Raw genomic sequence first — 8172 nt, 5'->3', positions numbered from 1 at the left:
TGAGAGCTAAGAGTGAGAGCCTTAGTAGAGGAAGAGGCTCTGCAACTGAGTGCACAGAAGTCCGCAGTTGAGTGCGCGGGCCCCTGCAGCTGTGTGCGTAGGGTGGTTAGAGTCTATATTAAAAATATGAACCATCAATAAAGAGAAGTGTTCTAGACTTACTGTGTACTTTCCATAAATTTAGTACTATTTTTCTACTATTATAAATGTTGTGATTATGTTATGTTGAATGCTAAGCTTCAGATATCATGTCAAGTTGATGCGTGAAAATATATGTTTCCATATGTTGCATGAATGCAAGTAATAATATATGTTTACGCGAGGATAATCTTACTTGTATGGAAAATTTGGCTAATACCTAAGACAATTTGGGAACCAAATCAGTAACCTAGTTATAGAGGTGCGTAAGTACCTGAATAATCGTATAGGGTTGCGCAAAGGGAAATTGGGTACCTTCGCAGAGGTTCTGAAAGATGGAAGAGGAAGTATATCGATAAGCCCTAAATTCTTATTGATCCATGTGAAGATAGAAGTAAGGGTATAAAATTGACATCACGACTATCTCAGGGTGCAAAAGCATAGTTCATGCATCCCCACATACTGCTTCGGGTGAGACTTCAATCCGAGCTCCACAAATTGATGCCAAAAGGGCCAGTAGTGTAGGGATTTGCTTGGCTGCTTAACTCTAAACATGGGTCAGGGCCCATCAAGCGAACACTATTCCTAAAATAAGCTACACTAACATTACATGTCAAAACAAGGGAAAAATAGCCTACTACAGGCATGCTACAGGAAGTTGCTACAGGATTCCTCTATTGCTACAGGAAGTCCTGAAATGCTACAGGAAGTTTGCTGAAAGGGTTTGGAGGGTAAGGATGAGGTTACGCATTGCGGAATTCCAACAGTCAACAGCTAGACTGGATTGTACATTGCACAGTTCTAACAGTCATTTAGCCTCCTAGCAGCCCAGATTGTGCCTTGCGCAGTCTTGCTAGTCAGTCTCCCGACCTCCTGGTCGAAATTGCGCAGCTTTCATGATCAATCACACAGGTATGTTACAATTCAGTTCTTAAGTTCATTTTGGTTTTTGACTGATAGATTTCTTTCCATGAGTGTTGCCATGTCTCTAGGTATCACAGGTGTTCATCTGCCTCTCAACAGTACAGGTACAATGGTTTCCAGAGAGTAGAGTCGAAGACACCGTTCAGAGCACACTTGGGGATGCAGTCGATCAAGTGTCTATGGGCTTGCCTACCCACGAAGATATCAAGTTGTTCGTAGAGAAGGAAATCAAGATATGATGGTAGCAACATCACAGAGAGCAGCCTCATGAACAGCAGCTGAAGGTAGCATACCGGATGCAACAAATGCAAGAGGAAGGTTGTTGACAACACAAAGGTGGAACAAAGTTGCAAGCTCAAGCAGATCCACTGGTGATGAAAGCAACTTTGGAGACTCGGTCTATGAGGTGACGGCATGACATGAAGATTGCATGAAGATAGAGAATGGAACAAAGAAGGAGTTGCATGTGCTGAAGTAGCAACTCAAGGAAGAACATGAGCTGCACAGACAAGTGAACGAGTTGCCGCAAGAACAGGTACAACAGGGGGTGCAACATGCACAGACAGATGAAACTACGCCCATACAAGTTATAGATTCATCCCAAAAGCTGGCACAAAGCAGACATGGTGAGTGGTGTTGTTGATCGCATGCAAGGGAATTCAGCAGCACGCATGTCATTGTGCACATGCATGTGATCTAACCCTTTTGGCATACTCATCGAGGCAAAGAAAAGAAGCAAGTCCAACTAGAGCTGAACATGTAGTTGACAGTTGATGTGCATGACCACCAGCACACACTAGAAGATTAGCACGAATACTATGCATCATTTTGTTTCCAGTTCATCCGCACCCAAGAAGACCATGCGCATGTTAGAAAACGAGTTGGATGGAGGAGCCACACCAATGCGCTCGGAAGGCAAGAGTTCACTTCAACAAGATGTCACCATAGAGTGCATGCACGCCATCATGGACGACCAAGCTTGGCATCAGCTCACCACCTTCACCATCACAAGCATGTCAAAGAGTTGGTCTCACCACAATGGACTGAGTGTCAGTGATGTCTTGCATGGCTTGCTCAAGCCGTTTTGTCTCACATGGGCACATGTGCATTGTAATGTAACATCTTGTCAAGTGGAAGTTCGAGTGTCGATAGTTGGATGTAATAGTCATAGAGTAGATGAAGAGTCATGAAGGTAGATGAACTGTCACAAAGGGGAATGTCAAGGGTCACCCCACCCTTTGTTATAAATAGAACCTCATAATTCATTGTAAAGGCTTTGAGTCAGCCAAGCTTCCAATAAGACTATCTTAGGGAGAGTTTGGATAGTATTGTAACAAGCCATGGCTTCTCCACTATGCAAAGCTAGTACATCTCTTTGGAGGAGTAGGCGGTTGTGGTTGTAACATTCTGCTATCAGAACTAGTGGTTGGACATGGATGTATTGTATCATTGGAACTTACACTTCTTAATATAACAAGAGCCAGCATGTTTCATTCATATGTTGTATTGTATTCTATGCTATTTGGTTTACTCTAAATGGTATATGTATTGGTTTGCTTACACATGCATGTATAGCTATCTTTGTATGTATGTATGAATCTTTCAGAAATGTGTTGTTGGTTTAACCATCACTTTGAATTTCTTGCTAACTTTCCTTCCATGTTGTGATGCACCTTCGCTCATGTGTTCCCTTTTTAACTGCATGCTATCACAGTTTTCCAAGGGGCACACACATCTCAAGCCCTGTGTTTTAAAACCTTTCATGCACCTTCCTTAGCTCAATGTTGCTGTCACACCCTTGTTACCAATAGAGTTATATTACTTTCCTCTGTACTAAATCACGGTCAAGGCATTACCATATGACCCACTGTTGGGACTCCTACACCAAATAGTCTGAAGTCTAATTGGGACTTCTTACTGGGGAGATCCCCTTACATGTTGGCGGGTCTACCACCGTCGATAGGACACAATTGACAAGGTCGCAGAGTTATTACGGGAATATCAAGACTTGTTTCCAGCAAAGTTTTCTGATCTGAGGGGGATAGTAGGTGATCTAGGCGTTATGAAGATTGATATGAAGCTAGATGTGAAGCCGGTAAAGCAACACCCACACCAGTTGAATCCTAAGTACAACGAAAAGTTTTGTGAAGAATTTGATAAGATGCTCGTAGCAAGAATTATTGTGCCTGTCGAAGAATTGGACTAGGTTAGTCCTATGGTGGTTCAGGAAAAGAATACAAAGGGCGAAATCCAGATCTGCATAGATCTCAGGAAGTTGAACGATGCTTGTGTACATGATCCATTTCCTATGCCATTCACAAATGAAGTGTTGGAGTAAATTGGTGTTCAATAAGCCTACTCTTTTACAGATGGGTTCTCAATATATCACCAGATCAGGATCATGCAAGAGGATCGAAGTAAGACTACTTTCACCACAGAATGGGGCTCTATCCAGTATACAATCATGCCCTTTGGACTTAAGAATGCCCCTGCGATCTTTTGTAGGTTGATAGTCACAGCCTTTAAAGAATTTATTCATAATTTTTTCGAGGTTTACTTTGATGATTGGACGTTGTTTGGTTTAGTTAAAATGTATGTTTCAAGTCTTCACCTAATCCTGGATACTTGTAGGAAGTATCGGATCTCCCTAAATCTGAAGAAGTATATATTTTGCGTACCATATGGGATATTGTTGGGACACGTTGTTTGTAAGCAAGGATTGATGGTGGACCCTGCTAAAATTGCAGTGATTATCAATTTGGAGCCTCCAAGGAATGTAAAACAACTGCACACCACATTGGGCCATACAGGATACTATAGTAAGTTCATCAAGGCATATGCGCAAATCACTGTGCCCATAGAGAAATTATTGAAGAAAGCTGTGATGTTTTGCTAGGATGATGATTTCTAGAAAAACATAAACGTATTGAAGGAAAAAATTGTTGCAACACCTATTTTAGTGTTCTTTGATTGGAAGAAAGAATTCCATGTACATGTACATGCGTCCTGCATAGCATTAGGAGTAGTGTTAACCCAACCAAGCATAAGAGATATCGATCATCCGATTGCATTTGCGAGCAAAAATTTGCCTAAGGTAGATAAGAATTATTCAACCACAGAGCACTAAGGGTTGGCGATGGTATATGCGATCCAGAAGTTCAGGCATTATTTGTTGGGTGTGCACTTCAAAATGTACACTGACCATTCTGCTTTGAAGTACCCGGTCAAAAAGCATGTGTTGGGGGGGGGCGGATTTGTAGGTGGTTACTGCTATTTTAGGAATACGACTTTGAAGTAGTCGTGAAGCTAGGGAGATTAAATGCTAGACCCGATCACCTTTTACAAATTGAGAATGGCAAAGAACCTACAAGTCTTGATGAAGGATTGCCTGATGCGCAACTCTTTGTTGTGTGTGTTGCAGATGAACATTTTGCAGATATAATCCAATTCTTGTCTATAGGTACAACTCATGAAGGATATATGACACAGCAGAAGAAATAAGTGGTGGTCAAGGCTGTGGATTTTTTTGTAATTGCAGGGCACTTGTATAAAATGGGCTCAGATGAAGTTCTATGTAGGTATGTACTAGATTATGAAAGACAATATCCTTGTTGAAGCACGTGGAGGAGTTACTGGAGGACATCATGCTAGGAGAGAGACTGTGCAAAAGATCCTATGCATTGGGTTGTGGTGTCCAACTGTACACAAAGACTCTAAGGAATATTGTAGGGCATGTGATGTCTATCAGAGGACCGAGAAGCCGTCGTGAAGGGATGAATTACCTCTGAACCCGCAAGTCTCATTACAGGGATTCGATAAATGGGAAATTGATTTTGTGGGTCCTTTTTAGCCTCCAGGAAAGAAGATAGGAGCATGATACATTATCACCGTGACAAAATATTTGACTAGGTGGGTGGAGGCATAGCCTGTGAAGGATTACAATGCGGCTACAACTGCAAAGTTTATATTTGAGTACATTCTATCTAGGTTTAGTTTTCCTAAGATTTTGATAAGCGATAGGGGTTCGCAGTTCCTGAATGAAATAATTACTTCTTTGCTTGAAGAGTTCCAGATGTATCATCAGAAGAGGACGCCATACCACCCTCAAGCAAATGGAATATTTGAAGCCTTTAATGAGATCCTGGAGAATGATTTGACAAAGATCTATAACACGAATAGGAACGATTGGGATGTGCGAATACTAGTTGTTCTTTGGACATATATAACTACATGTAGGAAGTTGACTAGACAGACACCATTTAGGCTAGTCTATGGATAAGAGGCAGTGATGCCAATGGAGTACATCATGCCTAGTTTAAGGATTGTTTAGTTACGGAGATGGAAGATCGGGACATAATAGAAGAACGCCTCACATAGATACTTGAGTTAGAAGAAGATCGCTTCTTGGCAGGCTTTCATCAATAGGTGTAGAAGGCTAGAGAAAAGGCGTGGCATGATCGCCAAATTAAGCAGTGCACCTTTAAAAGTGGAGATTTAGTATTGATGTATGATAGCAAGTTTACGAAGTTTCCAGGAAATTTTTAGATGTATTGGTTGGGACCATACATTGTCAAGGATATTATAGATGGAGATGCAGTTCAACTCGTGAAGCTTAACGGGGAGTTATTTCCAGGAAGAATCAATGGGAACCAGTTAAAGCTATACAAGGGTGATCCCATCTCTACGCAATGACTATATGGATGTAGGACAATCTTAGTACTTCAGGCAATTGTAAGGAAGTGCGGGACTATAAACCATGTTTCCAGAAGGATAGTTTGGTGAAGCAAATGGGTTATACGATGGTTAGGAGAAAAGTGCAGATGGGAGCTATGACAAAGGAGTTGCGCTAGCAAGGTGGGTCCCATGTAACCTGGCCACAAAATAATTGTTGACAACATTGTAGATGATTGGATGGTTATTTTTTCGTTAAAGTGAGTGGGGGGAAAAACATTTAAGGAGCATATCTTTGGAAATCTACCACCAAAAGAGCATTAATGAAGGAGATCTTGAGTGAACCAATGGAATTGAATTCAAAAAAGGCTATAAATACAGACTCTCACTCCACATTCGAACACTTCCCTTCTAGAGAGATTTCCTTGAGCTTTTGTGCCTAAGTTTGAGTCGAGACAATTGTTGCAACACTAGATGAGATTGGCAAGAGATAGAGAAAGATTTTTCGCAGCTAGGGCTTGGGTTTGAGGTGATTTATCTGAGTGGCACAAGAAACTATTTTGGGAGAGCATTGAAAAAATGACTGCAACACCACCAGTCCTTACCACCACACCTAGGTCGTCGAGGCCAAAACCTACTGCCTCTGCGGCAGGAGAGAAGAAGCAAAAGAAAACACAACAAGCACCGGCTAGGCAATCATCATGCAAAATCCCAACAAAGGTTAGACAGAAGGGTCAGATGGATAAAAGCAAGCAACCAATGGAACCCCTGGACTTGGATGAGGAAGAATTGACTATGGGGGTTGAAGATATCAATGTAGAGGAAGCAATGTCAATTACTCGGCTACCACCTTATGTATCCCCTAGGAAATCCACTACCAAAGTGACTAAGGACACAAACTCGGTGAAATGCAAGGTCTTCACACCATTGTGGCCGGAGGAAGTACCTTTGGAGGGTGACTTGTTGGCCCAGGTACCATTTATGAAGATGGAGGACTGGGATCTAGGTGATCATGCGAAGTTCCCGCAATTGGAACCCAACAAATATTTGAAATCAGTCTACTACAAGGAGTGAGGTGTCACAAGGCTTGAGACAATGAAGTGGGCGGTCAGAATTGAGCGCATAGGATTTCTCAACATGTTGTGGGTCCCACACTTTATCCGCAACATAATTAATACTATATGTGAGCATCAATTGTTGGCGTTGGTTCATGATCAGTGCCTCTGGCTGGGAGGGCCCATTCCAATTGATGATATGTTGGTCCATGGAATCACCTTGTTACCTTATCAGGGCAGGAACCCTGCAGATGCTTTCGTGGAGAAGTCGCAGGAGAAGAAGCTTGTAGATCAGATGAAGAGTGACTTCAGGTTGGTGAAGAAGTCACGTGGCTATGCCATTAGTTCCATATCAGATGGAGCTATGCAGTTTGCTACACATATTTTGGCAGGAAAAATAATGCGGAAGTGTCGCGCCAATGAACTGCTAACACTAGTTGTATCTTTAGCTACGCAGTGTAACAAAGGGGTCAAATAAAATTAGGCAAAGTACCTGTATCATGAGTTCCTGGAGGATTGTAAAGAAGCCTGGGAGGATGGAAAGGCATTCCACTACACATGGTTACTTCTGTTGATCACGCTGGTAGCATGGAGGACGCCTGAGGCTAGCCAACTCCCAATGCAGGATCCAGACTTGTGCGAGGCTGCGAAATTTGCCTCGTTGTGGGTGACGAAGGATCCTGACTGCATCATTGAAACAAAGATGTTATGGGTCTTGTTCGAGTCTAAGTTGCAGATGGTGATCAACCAACAGCCGCAGTTGTCACATAGTTTACATGCGCAGTATACAAATATTGTAGATTTCAAGGTAGATTTTCACAATCTTTCCATACGCGCAAAGAAAGATGCCACAGGAACATGACATAAGTTGCCATATTTAGTTGTAGAGGATGACATTATGGTGGTCATCAGCAAATGGCCGAGTGATTGGCTCACCCGATTTGGTGACGCTAAAGGAACAAGTAAGGCTGCAGAAGGTGAAATGGGGAAAAACAACAACTGAAACAACAGCCAAGAAAGACAAAGAGAAAGAGGCACATAAGGCTTCTATGAAAGAAAAAGAAACACAAAAGGCTTCTACAAAAGAAAAATCAGCACAGAAGGAAAAGGCTTTTGAAAAAGAAAAGGAAGCACCAAAGGAGAAAGTTGCACAAGCAACAACATCACAGGCCACTAATGACCTCGAAGAACTTAAGATCGAGCACACCGATGTTGAGGTTGAAACCAGAGGTGAAGAGGAAGGGGGTGCAGACTCAAAGTCCCCCTTCAGGGTCAGGAAGAGGTAGAAGCGTAGTGCCATGGGACCTCGCAAGAAGCAGAAGTCTGATAAGTCTACGAGTGCGACACCATTGGTCCTCACGGAGGGGGACCTTGATGAGATAGG

The sequence above is a fragment of the Pinus tabuliformis genome, chromosome J, assembly GCF_031772625.1.
Source record: "Pinus tabuliformis cultivar Carrire ecotype Pingquan chromosome J, CPIR1, whole genome shotgun sequence".
NCBI lineage: Eukaryota > Viridiplantae > Streptophyta > Pinopsida > Pinales > Pinaceae > Pinus > Pinus tabuliformis.
This window is presented reverse-complemented; position numbering follows the sequence as displayed.